At 41.4% G+C, this 15,198-nt stretch overlaps 1 protein-coding gene across 4 annotated transcripts in view; it reads left to right on the forward strand.

The window, feature by feature from the left end:
• The first annotated feature begins 4,652 nt into the window (after positions 1-4,652).
• LOC147008704 (F-box-like/WD repeat-containing protein TBL1XR1) overlaps positions 4,653-15,198 on the forward strand; it is a 31,272-nt gene continuing 20,726 nt past the window's right edge. For 3 of the 4 annotated variants that reach the window (XM_085864431.1, XM_085864434.1, XM_085864435.1), the window contains exon 1: positions 4,653-4,870. The gene's annotated coding sequence lies outside the window, so the exon portion shown is untranslated. Of the gene's footprint in view, positions 4,871-7,045; positions 7,098-15,198 lie in introns of all 4 variants that reach the window. The other variant, XM_085864433.1, reaches the window with a different exon arrangement.

The raw sequence follows: 15,198 nt of genomic DNA on the forward strand, positions 1-15,198 counted from the left end.
ATCTACTGCTCTGCAGCTAACCGTGACTCTCTGTATGAGCTCCACAACTCACTATGTCACCCAGGTGGTATGAGAATGGTACATTTTGTATGATGTTGCAACCTTCCCTACTCACTGGATGACATTAAAAAGATGAGCGCTTCTTGCCCAGCATGCGCTGAACTCAAGCCAAGATTCTTGGCCAAGATTAACCCCCCACCAGGTCAATTGATAATAGCAACGCAGCCTTTTGAGAGGCTCAAGTGCAACAAAATACACTGATCCTATGCTGATTCGGGAGAAAATTGGACATACGTACTCAGTGTTGGGAAGAAATGGAACACATCACACCTGGCCCTCTATCCAGAGACTGCACTAACGCCGGTCACAGAGGAGAAATGAAAGGAATGAAACGGTTGCAAGTCCAGCACGAAGCATGAGGGTTTGAAGACCACCTGCTTGGCTCAAAGATACTCGGATTGGTGTGAGAACAGCTAAGTAAATGTTAAATGCTCGTACATGTAGTACTACTAAATGTGAAAAAAACTACATTTTCGTCCCTTACATTTAATATCATTATGAGTGATTGTGGGCAATGTTCTCCAACTTGATTATCATTAAACGGCCCTGTGGATTGCCTTGGCACATCCACCTTCCCATGTGCATTTTGGGGAGGGGGTGGCAGGATTTTCATGTTTGCAGATTTTAAAGAATTAGGATGAAAAGTAGAAGTAACATTTAAAATATACCATCCTCTGTGATAGCAATTGAAGACCTGAGTGCAAGAAGTACTTTTGTCACAAAATAACACTTTTGAGATATTGAGGATCAAAGTTTTCAAAACATGCTGCAGATACTTTTTTTTTTTTAAAGGTGGTATACTATGGAGCCTGTTGCTGGTTCCAGGGGCTATACAGAGCAGACAAACCCTTTTTTGTGGAAAAATAATCCATTATTATTACGAAGAAAACGAGAAAATTAGTTTTGGACTTAAATACTTTTTGTGGCTAAATACCTGGACTTAAGTGCTTTTTGTGCCTAAATACCTGGACTTAGGTACTTTTTGCGACAAAATGGCTGGACTTGGTTACTTTTAACACACAAAGCCCTTTATTGCTCATTTTTGATTGCCAAACAGTCATTTTTGCGATGTTTCCTTGCCTTTTGTGGTTTAATTTTATGCAGAAATACTCAGTTAACTACAATATTACCCGGTTAAGTCCAAAATTACTCAGTTAAATCGGAAATTAATGTCGTAAATAAAAGAAAACCTAACTTTGGTGCCAGTCGTCTTTCATGTCACAAGTCCCTCGTTCAGCAAAGTCCTCCTGCTCAGAAAGTTTGCATCAAAATCATACCAGATCGGAAATATTACAACAAAGTCAACTCTTAAGAGTATAAAAAATACCATGGCCACATTTATGAGGGCTCAAAAGATGATGACGAATGCAGTGCCTTTTTCAGTACCAGCAAAGTATAATGCATAGAAACTACCTACCTGATGCTTTGGCATCCTTCATTCTCTTTCTGGCCCATTATCCAGGGTTTCTTTTACGTTTTTGCCCCCGTCATGCCTGTTATCAGGGTTATCCTCATTCACACCATGCTCACCAGCCTCCATGGTCGCCATTTTCACAGCTTGTCATGTGACACATACTAGCATTTCGCTTGGACAGTCATGGACTTAGGAACTTTTTGCTCAAACATTATGGACATGGGTATTTCTTGCACTACATTTTAGGGAATTCAACAATGACCATATACCAATATACAGTACTTGGGGACTTATTTTCGGAATTTTTAGATCATCGTGGAGGATCTCGAAGTCTTACTCACGTTGTTGTTCTTCATCTTCTTCTTGTGGACTTTTTTGTTTCACAGCCTACAGTTTTCGTCGAAACTTCTTGATCCTTGGCAAATATATGTACAAATACCCTGCGCAGACAGTAACCATCTCGGATTTTGAAAATTCCTCCTAGAAAAAAAAGTTATGACGTCAAAATATCTCCGCTAATGGAGATCGCCTAAAAAATTATCTCCGAAACTAGGCAAGCTTTTTGAATTCTGTGTGTGTGAATCGAACTGGGCATTAGCAGTGATGAAATACCGCGCATATGATACATCACTATGACGTCATATCAATTTTTATGACGTCATTCCTATTTTTTGTCATTTTTTGTTTTTTGTTTCACAGCCTACAGTTTTCATCGAAACTTCCTGAAACTTGGCATATATATGTAAAAATATCCTGTGCAGACAGTAACCATCTCCGATTTTGAAAATTATTCCTAGAAAAAAAGTTATGACGTCAAAATATCTCTGCTAATGGAAATCGCCTAAGAAATTATCTCGAACTCGGCAAGCTTTTTGAATTCTATTTGCGGGAATCGAACATGGCATTTGCAGGGATGAATTACCGCACATATGATACATCACTTTGACGTCATATCAATTTTTATGACGTCATTCCTATTTTCTGACATTTTTGTTTCACAACCCAGAGTTTTCATCCGATCTGCGTGAAACTTGCCATGTATATGCAGAAAGTCGACACGCAGGCAGTAACCATCTCCCATTTTGGAAATTCTTCCAAGGAAAAAAGTTAACGTCATAATATAGCCGCTAATGGAAATCGCCTATACCATTATCTCCGAAACTCGTTTGTTTCACAGCCTGCAGTTTTCATCGAAACTTCCTGAAACTTTGCCTACATGTGTAAAAATACCCTGTGCAGACAGAAACCATCTCCGATTTTGAAAATTCCTCCTAGAAAAAAAAGTTATGATGTCAAAATATCTCCGCTAATGGAAATCGCCTAAAAAATTATCTCCGAAACGAGGCAAGCTTTTTGAATTCTGTTTGCGGGAATCAAGCCGGGCATTAGCACAGATAATTTATCGCAAACCTGATACATCACAATGACGTCATATTCGTTTTTATGACGTCATCATTAAGAGGACGAGGATCTTAGCTCATTTGAGCTTGTTTGGTATCAAATGATGCTCCGGCCATTATAAATTATAGTACTGGTGCCAGCTCATTTTTTTTCAAAAATGTGACAAGTACTTCTTGCACCCAGGTCTTCAATTTGAAGAAATAGCCATCAAACGGTTTGAAACCAACAACGGCGGCCATCTTTGCTAACCTTGGCGACTCGCTTGGTCGCTTGCCAAGCAGCTTGCAAAGCGATTTATACGGAACGACTGGCTTAGCAAGCCGCTTACTAAAGGAACACCCCAGGTAACACGTCATCGAGTACGACACTGGTACTCGGTCAGGGTGTGATAAAATGATCAACAAGCTTGGCTTCGTGTCTCGACCACCTGTAAATGGCCTGTCTTGTGTTACCTTCACGCTCCGCACTTCACAAATTTTGTGCCGACAGAACAACCAACGCGTCGTGTACGTAATAATGCATGTTTCTCATCCTGGAGAACATATTTTAAGCTTGTTCGTCGCATACGAATTACAAATATAGTACATTCCTCGAACTTTGGTCGCGATTAATATAATTGCTTGCAAAGATATCTATCTATAATTCCAGCAATGTGTGTGTGTGTGTGTGTGTGTGTGTGTGTGTGTGTGTGTGTGTGTGTGTGTGTGTGTGTGTGTGTGTGTGTGTGTGTGTGTGTGTGTGTGTGTGTGTGTGTGTGTGTGTGTGTGTGTGTGTGTGTGTGTGTCTGCGACCGCCGTTTCTCCACAACCACTGGTCCGATCTAATTGAAACGTGCCAGGAATATTGCCGGGGACCCGCGGATGTGCCTTTTCAAGGTTTGATATTAATCGGACAAGCGGTTCCCAAGTTACAGCCATTTATTTGCCAACCAATGACAGGGCACGGTGCTATGACGTCACTATTGACGTCACAATAATTATTTTTTTGCACGTACGGCCACGCACCGACGAGCCCACACTCGTATCGTAAAAGCCAAGAGCGATTGATATACAATCGATAAGTTCAAAATGTGCCAAATAGCTGTGGTGAATTGAAGGACGTGACGTGTGATCACATGTCGCACGGCTCGAGCACGGAATAGATAAAGCTAAGATTCCGCTTGGTCGGGGGGGATTGTCCCAGGGGGATTTTTCTCTTCATTTTAACATTATTCACATTTATGTAAATGATTTCTCGCGTGACGTCATGATAAACGAGAGGACTCAGACACGTCATGACGCAACGATTACGTCACTGCTCAATCGAGCAAATAACACAGACGTCACGTCTCCGTTTTATGAGCCATGTGTTTACAAGGCGTCGCTTGGTCGAAATGTTTTAACTGACAAGACAACGGCAATATATTTCACCTGACAGTCCGCTTCTTACACCGCCATGGCCTCTGAACCGAGGAGAAAGAATGAATGAATGAATGAAAGACTCCGTCGCGATTCTCCACAAAGAGACACATAAAACGTTTATTATTTTATATTTTCATTGAATTAAAATATTTTTCTTGAGTTTTGACATTAGCTTCTTTTTTTATTAATCATTTCGGCTTATTTTGCCGTGCAGTCCGCGAGTACTTCCGGTTAATTCAGACTTTTCATTTTTATACCGTCGAAGTGTATTAAATCGCTTGTGAACTACAAAGGTGCGGTGTATAAAGCATTATTACTAAATGTGACCTTAGAAAGAGGGAAGATTACGAAAAAGATTGTGCTCGGGGTAGCATGGCACTCTAGCGGAATATGAATGTCTATTCTTCTGTTCTCGCCATTAAATAACGACTCTTCTTCTTCTTCTTTTCTTCATACTTCTTCTTCTTCTTCGTCTGTGTGCGATTTTTGAAGGCCCGTTGCTGTCACTTTGTTGTTTCCTTCACTTCGTCGTTGTTTAATGACGATTTACGAACCCTGCACAAAGCTGACAGACTACGGGGAATAGTTAGACAAGGTAAGAGGGAGAGTACGATGGGAAAAACAATCAACGTTTGAAGATGAATCTCCACACGGTGGTAAATTTACAGTGGAGCGATGTTTGGAATGGTGGAGAAGGGAGGAGGATGATTAAGAGACAATTCGACGGTGCTTGAGAGAAAGAGGAAGATATATGAAGGCACAGGGACAAGAGCGACCACTGTGGTGGAAGGAGGAGGATGTAAGTAGGGCAGATTAAAAAGCAGAGAGAACGGTGAGGAGTTGAGGGACCTCGAGCAGATGAAGAACCTCCACCTGGAGGGAGAGTGATTGGGAATGCCGGGATATTGAAATAGAGGGACGAGGAGGCTTTTGAAATGGGGAGAGCAGGGAGGAGGACTCTGGACGATGGGGGAATTGGAGAGAAGAGAGGAAGAGGGTGTAAGTAGGGCAGATTAAAAAGCAGAGAGAACAGTGAGGAGTTGAGGGACCTTGAGCAGATGAAGAACCTCCACCTGGAGGGAGAATGATTGGGAATGCCGGGATATTGAAATAGAGGGACGAGGAGGCTTTTGAAATGGGGAGAGCAGGGAGGAGGACTCTGGAGTGATGGGGAGGATGGGGGAATTGGTAATGGAGAGAAGAGAGGAAATTAATATGGAGTGACAGGGAGAAGAACATGGGGATGGAGCGGTAGGCAGCCGCGAGGGCACGGAATTCAGATGGAGTAACGGGTAGGTTAATTCGATTGAGGGGCAATGGTGGTGTGCAGATTGAGGGACTGTGGAGAGTGAGATTGAGAAGCATGGAATTTGAGGTTGAGGGGGCATGGAGACTGAAATTGAGGGATGGGGAGGACAAGGAGAGATCTTCATATGCTATAACCACAGACGACTACCAGTATGAACAGCATGCAGTCGTTACACAGGCTTGAAATAGTTTGTATGAACACCAATCTTGTAAAGAGGTTTGCAAAAAGAGATGGGGAGGCATGTGGGAGAGAAAGAGGGATGAGGGTGAGAAGGCCAAGGATGCACAGAAAGAGTGATGAGGGTGAGAAGGCCAAGGATACACAGAAAGAGGGATGAGAGTGAGGATTGCCAAGGATGCACAGAAAGAGGGATGAGGGTGAGGATGGCCAAGGATGCACAGAAAGAGGGATGAGAGTGAGGATTGCCAAGGATGCACAGAAAGAGGGATGAGGGTGAGGATGGCCAAGGATGCACAGAAAGAGGGATGAGGATGAGAATGATGGAGAAATGTCTCGTTTAAAGTCCCTCAGATGGCAAACTGTGAGGAGAAGTCTGCAAGGCAGTATTTATTTATTTATTTTTATGCAGATACTGAGTGTCATGGAAGAGCATTTTAGGCAACAGGCTTAGACATGCTTTACTTTCGTTCTTCATCAGCATGATGCAATCAGCTCAACATGCTAAACTTACCTGGCAGCTTGTGGATAAACACAGACAGGAGAATTGAAGGTTGGACATCGAGGGAGGACGGGAGATTTTTGGTGGTGGAGGTGAAGCATTTTATGTGGCAACGTCATTTTTTTGTAACATCTCGTGACTATTTTTGTGGAACTTGTGGAGTCTGTTAATGAAGGTACAAACCTGGAAGTTGCCATGTGTGCAATGATTGTAACGAGCTGAGTTGAGATTTTTGCTTTGTTGGGGGAGAAACGTGTGTGGTTAAGTTGCACATCTCCAAATTGCTCATCGTGGTTGTGAAATTTACCAGGCATTTATTTTATTTTTCACTGTACCCTCTTCTGGTGGTTGGTGATGCTCTCGTTTGCATTGCTGTGTGTTTGAGACGCCCTCTTTTTGAGATGCATCTCCCCCTTCTTTGTCCCCTACCAGTTTTACCAGAGGGGACTACGGGTTTGTTCTCCGTCAATCCGTCCATCTGTCTGCCTGTCCCACCTGTAGTTTATCCCACTTTTTTCCCATACCCTTTAACATATATTCAACCTAAACTTATGATATGGCTTTATTGTGATAAGTTACAGAACAAGTTTGAGTGTCAGGGCATTTCGTCAATATTTTTTCACAGATTTATGCTCTTTTTAGACTTATAAAAATGTCACATTATACATGGATCAGTGTTCAGCTGCTCTGACTCCACCACACTGTTTTACACCCATTGGAGCAATTATTGGGGATACCTCTTCACATTGTTTGCACTCCCCCCCCCCCCCCCACGATGCAAGACGGCACCAAATCTTCCCTGCTGCCTGGATTCATTGGAGCAGCGCAGTCACGGTCAGAGCGCCGATCGGTCCCCATGGACCGACTCACTCCCTCTCATCTTTCACACGAGCACCTCACACACAAACGCTCAAACACCACACATGACACTCGCACATGCATCAAATATCCACAACAAACGTTTCTTTCTCTATTTTTCTTCTTTGGGGAGTATCCTCCCTCTGGCAGTCCTCCCCTTTCTCCTCATTCTAGCCCGAGACATAGAAACCAACCCGGGGCCCCGACTGCCTCAACCCCAGAAACGCACACATAACCTTGATGCTCGTCAACAAGGCCGTGCAACTTAAACATTTCATTCTCACAAACACATTCATCGAGCCCTCATACAGGGTGGTGCAGAGCCCAATGACACATTTGGATATGCGATAATTGAAAACACACAAGTTTTATGTTCAAAGCTTGCATTTTTATTATTTATGGTAGATAACATCAGGAAGGTGGTCTCCACCAGTTGCAGTGCATTGTCTTAGAAAAATGTTCCCACAACCCCAAAAGGCCCCACCCCACCCCTCAGATAAGAGAGCGGTCTAAAATGTGGCAGTCGGCTCTGCACCTCCCTGTGCCAAAAACAAAACGCCGACCATTCCCAACGATGCACCTATACGTTCAAACAGACTAAATGCCAAAGGCGGAGGCCTCATTACATATATTCACAATTCTATTCAATACTCAGATATCACACAGGACGCAAAAGCACTTATACCACCAGACAACACACTTGAACTTCAAGCTTTCAAAATTGAAACTGGTAACAAAGCACACACGAACATCATAAACATTTCCATGCCACCAGACACATCCCTCGTTGTACCAAGCAAATGTTCATCACAACTACAGAACCTTTGTTCCTTCCCAAACGCCATCATCGGAGGGGACTTCATTACCAAAGACACAGCCTGGTACACCCATCACCAACCAAACACCAGAGGCCAAACCATTGCCACACAACTGAATTCGTTATTTATATTCAATGATCTAGAGTCTAGACCAACACACACACACACACACACACACACACACACACACACACACACACACACACACACACACACACACACACACACACACACACACACACACACACACACACACACACACACACACACACACACACACACACACACACACACACACACCACATCAATCTGGTTACAATAACTCATCACCAGACATAACATTCTGTTCTCCATCACTTTTCACCACAACCACAGAGAGAACAGTGCAACAACTCCTTTCAGATCACCTACCTGTCAGCATTACCATAAGCACAGCTATAAACCTCAACGCAAACAAAATATTCACAAATAACAAAAAAGCGATGTGGGATAACTTTGTGCACAACACTGAACAAGAATTCCAACAACTCATCAATAACAACATCACCAACATTGACATCCACATCAAACAGTTCAATATGATTATCACAACCGCAGCTACTAAATACATTCCAAAAGGGCAATTTCAAAAATACAACCCCAACTACATGCCAGAAATTGTACATCTCATCAAACAACGACGCAACTTTAAAACACAACACACCAACACCCAAAGCACCAGACATAGTAGAAAGGATTCAAACACTAAACAGAGAACTCTACAAAATTATAGTGAAAAAAAACACAAAATGAGCACTCCTTTCTACGCACACTAGACCATTCAACCAATACCAAACACTTGTTCAAAACCATAAACAGCATCACTAACTCCAACAGTGGCATAACACCCTCACATGCAGCCATAACTACCACAGACAACATACCATCAGAGAAACAAGCGAACATCCTCATCGACCTCTACGCAAACACAAGTCACATCGGACCCAGAAAAGAGGAGAGAAGCGAACAAAGCTGCCAACTTGACCCTGTCATCTTGCCATTCACTCCCGCACAAACAACCAAAATCATCAAAAACTCACAGGCTACCAGTCCTGCATCTCCAATTTACATTTAAAACACCTTGGACTACACAGTATATCAGCCCTCACAAATATAAAAAAAATTGTCCAACCAACACTCAAGAATTCCCCAAATTTGGAAACAGCAAAATCATTTCCCTCCTTAAACCAAACAAAGATCCCACCAAAGCAGCCTCCTACAGACCTTGCACATTACTTTGCACACCCTCTGAAGTTACAAAACGCCTCATACACTCGCAAACCCTCACATCCCCCTCTCACACACCTAGTATGGATTCAGACCAAACCACTCCACCACCACTCTCGTCACAAACTTCACACAAAAGACCTTTGAAAGCTTCAACAATAGAAAACCACCAAAATAGACTTTTATTACAACAGTAAACATCAGCAAAGCATTTGACACACTCCCAATACTCCTACTCACAAACAAAGCACTCAACACAAACATGCCCAACAATACCAAACACTGGCTGGCCAACTACCTATCATGCAGACAGTCGTTCGTAATTTTTTTTACAGAAAGTCATCACGCACACGATACTTTCGTAACGGAGTCCCTCAAGGCCAGTCCTCTTCCCGCCCACACTCTTTAATCTGTTCATGCACGACATTCCACAATCACCTGAGAACATACGAATAGCCTCGTGCGGATGATATAACCATTACCTCTACTCATAGCAACATCAACACTGCCACAGCACAACTTCAACTCTTCTTCAGCACCCCGCAAACCTGGCTGACCATCAACAGACGGAAAGTAGTCCCCTCAAAATCAACAGTCACTCTTTTAACAAATTACACAAAGGAACATTACGCTGCATCACACTGAACAACATTCCGATCACACACACACACACACACACACACACACACACACACACACACACACACACACACACACACACACACACACACACACACACACACACACACACCAAACAAAAATACTCGGCATCACTTTTAACACATCCACATGTCATTCTCAAATCACATCACAAACATTAAAAAAAAAAAATAAACAATCTACACCCAGGCTGAACACACTTAAGGCACTCACAGGAACTGACTTCAGACACCACAGAGAAACAACACTAATATACAAACAGTACATTAGATCAGTCGTTAACTATGCCAGCTTATCTTGGGCCTCCAACTGATCAAACGCACTTCTCAACACCCTGCAGACCATACGAAACTAGAACAGCACTTGATAGAGTGTATACCTCCGCATGCCTGATCTACGAGAACATATCGGGCCCATTACATTTTTCAAATATCATGCTATACAGTACTATATCGTCTTTGGCCCCATCTCTCAATGGTGAAGAATCAATTTAAAAACTAAATAATTCTCGTATCCAGATCCAGATTCAGATCTTCACCAAAATCGAATCAATTTGTTCTTGCCACACATCCAATTTGTCCACCAAGTTTCACCTGAATCCGTCCACAACATTTTGAGATATCGTGCTATTTATCAGTTTCGAACAATCACTCAATGGTGAAGAATCACTTAAGAAATTATCACATTCGGATCCAGATTCGGATCTTCACCAAAATGGAATCAATTCCTCCTTGTCACACACCCAATGTGTCCACCAAGTTTTGTCCCAATCCGTCCAAAACTTTTTGAGGTTATCGTGCTGCATATCATTTTTGGCCCTATTTCTCAATGGTGAAGAATCGCTTATAAAAATTCTATTAGCCGGATCTGGATCTTCACCAATATCTAATCAGTTCGTCTTTGTCACATACCAAACCTGTCCACAAAATTTCATCCGGATCCGTCCACAACTTTTAAGATATCCTGTACACAAACAAACAAAGAGACAGAAAGGGGTGAAAACGTAACCTCCTCCACCTTTGGTGGTGGAGGTAACAAAGCCCTTCGCTTCATCACATGTTGCACATTAACAGCACCCGTCGAGCACCAACACACAGAGGTAAAAATGCTAAAAAGCAAACATCACTTGGACATGAGAGGTGCACAGTTCCTTGCAACGGCAAGTACCAACGTAAACCACTCTTGCCACAACATGTGCAACCACTCACAGGCCCCTAGACACATTATAGCGACACCACAAAGACACTACAGTGACATCATCCAAAACATCCCCCCAATGAACATTGGAAACTAAAATACACATCCACACCCACATCACCATAAATGCAATCAACAAACAAGAAAAAGAGCAATCAGAGATTGCATACCCTCACCAGGACTCGTTTTATGTGGTATTTGTGCTGTTTTGTGTGGCGTTTGTGTACTGGTATGTTACGTAATTAATGACATAATTAGAACTCCCACTTTGTCACTGCTGGCAGTGATGACCAGGTACCAAGATGTCCCGTTTTGATTGGACCCCTGACCCTGACCCATGACTTTTTTATAATTCATTATTAGGATACCCAGTCAAATGGACTGGGTAACCTATTGTTTTTCTTCTGTTTATTTCTTATTTCCTTATTCTTTTTCCGCCAGCAATTTGTGGGTTTTTTCGCTTTAAAAATCATTTTCTCAGGAGCGGTAAGTCCGATCGACACGAAATTTTCACCATAGTATGTATCTTTTTTTGATGGCATACTTAATTGATAATTGTGATGTCATAGGTCACGTGGTACTTGCGCCATCTTGAAAAAAAATCGATAAACTTTGGACCTCTGTATCTCTGAAACCGTGCAATGGAAAATTTTTTTGCTTCATACATTTTAATGAAATCCCCATCGGGAACACGGGTGATTTTTCGTGACATCATCAGTGAAGCGGTATCCCGGTGAAAATTCGTCAAGTAGAACGCTGCATGGGAAAAATCTGAAATGTCTTGAGCCTCATCTACACAATTCACCGAAGAAAAAAATCTTATGATGTCATAGGTGACTTGGTTCGGCAGCCATCTTGTTTTGAATTTTTTTTTTTAACTCCTCCAGAACGGCTGGACAGATTGCGGCGAAACTTTACACACACTTTCCCCCATGATGTTCTTTTTCAAGCTTGTTAATTTCTTATTGATAGGTCACATGGTTTGGTGGCCATATTGAATTTACCTTAAAACCTTCAAACATCTTCTCCAGAACGGCTGGTCAGGTCAAGGGTAAACTTCACAAATGTATTTTCCTTGGGTAGGGGATATAAGTTTGTTAATAAATAATTGATAGGTCACATGGTTTGGCAGCCATGTTGGATTTAAGAAAAAAAATAATATTTTCTCCGGAACTACTAAACCCATCGAAGCAAAAATTTGCATCCATCATCTATCTATATGTCTACTACATCCATGGTAAAAATTATGACATCACAAGTCACATGGTTTGGCAGCCATTTTGGAGAGAAAAACGCACCATATCCAATTAACACGAAACTTCAGACACCTGTTCCCCTCCATGATATGAAACAGAATGTAAATTTCTGATGTCATACGTCACATGGATCGTCAGCCATCTTGGATTGAAAATTAATAAATTTTAAAAATCTTCTCCAGAACAGCTGGACATATTGAGGAAAAATTTCACACACACTTTCTCCAAGACATCCTTTCACAAGTTTGTTAATTTCTTAGTGATCGGTCACATGGTTTGGCGGCCATATTGAATTAACCATAAAACCTTCAAACTTCTTCTCCAGAACGGCTGATAAGATCAAGGGGAAACTTCACACACATATTGTTCAAGCATAAGGAATGTAGGTTTGTTCATGAATAATTGATAGGTCACATGGTTTGGCAGCCATGTTGGATTTAAGAAAAAAAAATAAATAATGTTTTCTCTGGAACTGCTTCATCTATCGAAGTGAAAAGTTGCAACTATCATCTACTATTGTGTATGCACGCATGGTAAAAATTGTGATGTCACAAGTCACAAGTCACATGGTTTGGCGGCCATCTTGGATGGAGAACGCACCTTATCCGATTAACACGAAAATTCAAGCACGTGTTCCAGTACAGGATTGGAGGCAGAATGTAAATTTATGATGTCATAGGTCACATGGTTCGTCAGCCATCTTGGATTGAAAACATACATTTTAAAAATCTTTTCCAGAACGGCTGGACAGATTGAGGCAAAAATTCACACACACTTTCCCCAAGACATCCTTTCACAAGTTTGTTAATTTCTAATCGATAGGTCACATGGTTTGGCGGCCATATTGAATTAACGCTAAAACTTTCAAACATCTGCAGAACGGCTCAACAGATCAAGGGGAAACTTCACAAAGTATTGCTCAAGGGTAGTGAATATAAGTTTGTTCATGAATAATTGATAGGTCACATGGTTTGGCAGCCATGTTGGATTCAAGAACAATATTAAATATTGTTTTCTCTGGAACCACTTATCCTATCGATGTGAAACTTTGCGACTATCATGTAAGTCTCATGTTGTATCAAAGGCGGACGTCTGTGTGCCCGGTCATCACTGCCAGCAGTTATAAAGTGGCAGTTCTTGTTCAATTTGATTTTGAATGGGATTAAAATAAATTCAGTTCAAATCAAATGGAAGACCAAATAGGTACAGTCCTGCATTGGAATAATGAGAACGAACCCAAACAAGCAAAAAGCAAAGATGAAGTCATCAGGAGGAACCTGAATAGGAATGACATTTCAGCTGCTACTCCTCTACCCTCAAACCCATCCAGGCACAGCCAAGTGAGCTTTATTCAAAAAAATCAAAGAAAAATCAAACAATTCTCACTGTGTCAGACCATGCATCCGGTCAAGTTGAAATTTAAAACATGTATTCCCCATCACTACTTGATCATAAATCTGAAGTTTCACATTGATTAAGCGGTTCCAGAGAAAACATTAATATCTTTCGTCACTCCAATATTGCTGCTAAATCTTGTGATCTATCAATTATTCCTCAACAAACTTGTACGTCAAAGGCTTGGGGAACATTTGTGTGAAGTTTTCCCTCGATCTGTCCAGCCGTTCTGGAGAAGAAGATTTTTTTATAGGTTTACGGGTGTATCCAATATGGCTGCCACACCATGTGACCTATGACGTCATGTGTGTGAACCTTTTCTCCCTCATGGACGCATGGTCATACGTATAAAGTTTCGCCTCAATCTGTTCAGCCACTTCAGAGAAGAATATTTTTGAAGGTTTTTTTGTTTTTTTTAACAATATGGCTGCCGAATAACTTGGCTAATAGTCATCAAATTTTTTTATGTGGACCATTTGATCCCTACATATCCTGGAATGATGCCAAAATTTTCAAACTTATCAGATGTAGCGTTCTACAATGCAATTATGGCATCATCAAAATCACACTTATTCCCCATGTGGAGATGCTAAATTTTCCAAATAAGTGCGCCGCCTCCTGTATAATTTTTTTAGTCATAATTATGACGTCACAGGTCATGTATTCCCCATTGGTGGTACAGGTCCATTCTGGAAAAACTGAAAAACTGCACCTTTATGTCAACGAAACCTCTCCATGGAAAAAAACATACACAGGACTCATTGTCAAGTACTCCCCATGGGGAATAAGATGTGTTAACGATGATGTCATTGCTCTCTTCATTTTGACGTCATTCGACAAGTACAACGCTTGATTCGATAAGTGATGAAAAAAAAATTTCTTTGCAACTGTTGATCCAATTGACACAAAATTTTGACCATAGGTGCGTCACCACCTGTAGGAATTTATAATAATTATGACATCATATGTCACGTGGTACAGGCACCATCTTAGAAAAACTGAAAAACTTTGCAGCCTATATCTCCGAAACTGCTCCATGGGAAAAAATTGCAATGGCTCATTGTCAAGTACTCCCCATGGGGGAACAAGATTTGTTAATGATGGTGTCATCGGTGCCTTCATTATGACGTCTTAATTTGGCAAGTGCAACACTTGAGGATGAGGTCAGTATGAAAAAATTTTTTTTATCTGCAATTGTTGAAACTGCCAACCGATCGATGCAAAACTTTAATTGTACAACCCATGGGAAATATATATATATATATATATATATATATATATATATATATATATATATATATATATATATATATCTATATATATTTGTACATATTATTTTGTATACATTGTCAAGGCTCGTATGAGAGCTAACACACAACACACAGCAAAAGGTGGGGGGGCGGGGCATAATACAAGAGGGGTGGGAGAGGGAAGGACAAAACAATGGGGAACAGAGACGTTCGGAGATCGAATTTGATAAAGGTG

The sequence above is a fragment of the Eptatretus burgeri genome, chromosome 18, assembly GCF_056783735.1.
Source record: "Eptatretus burgeri isolate ZD-2024b chromosome 18, Ebu_testis_v1, whole genome shotgun sequence".
In the NCBI taxonomy this organism is placed as follows: Eukaryota; Metazoa; Chordata; class Myxini; order Myxiniformes; family Myxinidae; genus Eptatretus; species Eptatretus burgeri.